We start from the raw sequence: 2,500 nt of genomic DNA on the forward strand, positions 1-2,500 counted from the left end.
CCCTGTCCTCCCTGTCCTCCCTGTCCCCCCTGTCCTCCCTGTCCCTCTGTCCTCCCTGTCCCTCTGTCCCCCCTGTCCCCCCTGTCCCTCTGTCCCCCCTGTCCCCCCTGTCCCCCCTGTCCTCCCTGTCCCCCCTGTCCCCCCTGTCCCCCCTGTCCTCCCTGTCCCTCTGTCCCCCCTGTCCTCCCTGTCCCCCCTGTCCCCCCTGTCCCCCCTGTCCTCCCTGTCCCTCTGTCCCCCCTGTCCCCCCTGTCCCCCCTGTCCTCCCTGTCCTCCCTGTCCCTCTGTCCCCCCTGTCCTCCCTGTCCTCCCTGTCCTTCTGTCCTCCCTGTCCCCCCTGTCCCCCCTGTCCTCCCTGTCCCTCTGTCCTCCCTGTCCTCCCTGTCCTCCCTGTCCCCCCTGTCCCCCCTGTCCCTCTGTCCTCCCTGTCCTCCCTGTCCCCCCTGTCCCCCCTGTCCTCCCTGTCCCCTCTGTCCTCCCTGTCCCCCCTGTCCTCCCTGTCCTCCCTGTCCCCCCTGTCCCCCCTGTCCTCCCTGTCCTCCCTGTCCCCCCTGTCCCCCCTGTCCCCCCTGTCCTCCCTGTCCCTCTGTCCTCCCTGTCCCCCCTGTCCTCCCTGTCCCCCCTGTCCCCCCTGTCCTCCCTGTCCCCCCTGTCCTCCCTGTCCCCCCTGTCCCCCCTGTCCCCCCTGTCCTCCCTGTCCCTCTGTCCTCCCTGTCCCCCCTGTCCCCCCTGTCCTCCCTGTCCCCCCTGTCCTCCCTGTCCCTCTGTCCCCCCTGTCCTCCCTGTCCCCCCTGTCCCCCCTGTCCTCCCTGTCCTCCCTGTCCCTCTGTCCTCCCTGTCCCCCCTGTCCTCCCTGTCCTCCCTGTCCTCCCTGTCCCCCCTGTCCTCCCTGTCCCTCTGTCCTCCCTGTCCTTCTGTCCTCCCTGTCCCCCCTGTCCCCCCTGTCCCCCCTGTCCTCCCTGTCCTCCCTGTCCCTCTGTCCTCCCTGTCCCCCCTGTCCCCCCTGTCCTCCCTGTCCCCCCTGTCCCCCCTGTCCCCCCTGTCCCTCTGTCCCCCCTGTCCCCCCTGTCCTCCCTGTCCCTCTGTCCCCCCTGTCCCCCCTGTCCCCCCTGTCCTCCCTGTCCTCCCTGTCCCTCTGTCCTCCCTGTCCCTCTGTCCTCCCTGTCCCTCTGTCCTCCCTGTCCCCTCTGTCCTCCCTGTCCTCCCTGTCCCCCCTGTCCCCCCTGTCCTCCCTGTCCCCCCTGTCCCCCCTGTCCTCCCTGTCCCTCTGTCCCCCCTGTCCCCCCTGTCCTCCCTGTCCCTCTGTCCCCCCTGTCCCCCCTGTCCCCCCTGTCCTCCCTGTCCTCCCTGTCCCTCTGTCCTCCCTGTCCCTCTGTCCTCCCTGTCCCTCTGTCCTCCCTGTCCCCCCTGTCCTCCCTGTCCTCCCTGTCCTCCCTGTCCTCCCTGTCCCTCTGTCCTCCCTGTCCCTCTGTCCTCCCTGTCCCCCCTGTCCTCCCTGTCCTCCCTGTCCTCCCTGTCCCCCCTGTCCTCCCTGTCCCTCTGTCCTCCCTGTCCTTCTGTCCTCCCTGTCCCCCCTGTCCCCCCTGTCCCCCCTGTCCTCCCTGTCCCTCTGTCCTCCCTGTCCCCCCTGTCCCCCCTGTCCTCCCTGTCCCCCCTGTCCCCCCTGTCCTCCCTGTCCCTCTGTCCCCCCTGTCCCCCCTGTCCTCCCTGTCCCTCTGTCCCCCCTGTCCTCCCTGTCCCCCCTGTCCCCCCTGTCCTCCCTGTCCCCCCTGTCCCCCCTGTCCCCCCTGTCCCCCCTGTCCTCCCTGTCCCCTGTCCCCCCTGTCCTCCCTGTCCCCCCTGTCCTCCCTGTCCCCCCTGTCCTCCCTGTCCCCCCTGTCCTCCCTGTCCCTCTGTCCCCCCTGTCCTCCCTGTCCCCCCTGTCCCCCCTGTCCTCCCTGTCCTCCCTGTCCCTCTGTCCTCCCTGTCCCCCCTGTCCTCCCTGTCCTCCCTGTCCCCCCTGTCCTCCCTGTCCCTCTGTCCTCCCTGTCCTTCTGTCCTCCCTGTCCCCCCTGTCCCCCCTGTCCCCCCTGTCCTCCCTGTCCTCCCTGTCCCTCTGTCCTCCCTGTCCCCCCTGTCCCCCCTGTCCTCCCTGTCCCCCCTGTCCCCCCTGTCCTCCCTGTCCCTCTGTCCCCCCTGTCCCCCCTGTCCTCCCTGTCCCTCTGTCCCCCCTGTCCCCCCTGTCCCCCCTGTCCTCCCTGTCCTCCCTGTCCCTCTGTCCTCCCTGTCCCTCTGTCCTCCCTGTCCCTCTGTCCTCCCTGTCCCCTCTGTCCTCCCTGTCCTCCCTGTCCTCCCTGTCCCCCCTGTCCTCCCTGTCCCTCTGTCCTCCCTGTCCTTCTGTCCTCCCTGTCCTCCCTGTCCCTCTGTCCCTCTGTTCCACAGTGAGGCAAGCCCACCTGAAAACATCTGTGTCTCTCTCTCTGTGTCTCTCTGTGTGTCTCTCTCTCTCTGTGTCTCTCTG

The 2,500-nt window shown here is 69.6% G+C and overlaps 1 protein-coding gene across 1 annotated transcript in view; it reads left to right on the forward strand.

Annotated features, from left to right (window-relative positions):
• Window positions 1-2,500, forward strand: part of ube2m (ubiquitin conjugating enzyme E2 M) — a 12,309-nt gene that overhangs the window by 5,574 nt on the left and 4,235 nt on the right. The gene's annotated exons all lie outside the window — the stretch shown is intronic.

The sequence above is a fragment of the Pempheris klunzingeri genome, chromosome 17 (assembly GCF_042242105.1).
Source record: "Pempheris klunzingeri isolate RE-2024b chromosome 17, fPemKlu1.hap1, whole genome shotgun sequence".
NCBI lineage: Eukaryota > Metazoa > Chordata > Actinopteri > Acropomatiformes > Pempheridae > Pempheris > Pempheris klunzingeri.